The following is a 256-nucleotide window of genomic DNA, read 5'->3' as shown; positions in this document are numbered from 1 at the left end:
GCTCTCTTGATTTCCAGCGGTTGCGGTGCACTGATCTCAGCTGGTGAGGAGTGGTCTTTGAATGTTAACTGTCGCGGGCCCCTTTACATTCCAGTACGCTGCCCCGCCGGATTTCCCCTGGCAATTGCTTGCGAAGGCGCAGGCTGGCCCTGCTGCGGTCCCGGGGTGCGATCCTGTCGGGTATTCGGTTCCTACGGCACAAGATTCCCGGAACTCCTGCAACTCGCTGCAACCCCGGCTGCCCTCGACCTTCACC

The sequence above is a fragment of the Apaloderma vittatum genome, unplaced genomic scaffold, assembly GCF_000703405.1.
Source record: "Apaloderma vittatum isolate BGI_N311 unplaced genomic scaffold, ASM70340v1 scaffold4527, whole genome shotgun sequence".
Lineage (NCBI taxonomy): Eukaryota > Metazoa > Chordata > Aves > Trogoniformes > Trogonidae > Apaloderma > Apaloderma vittatum.
Note: the sequence above shows the minus strand (reverse complement) of the source record.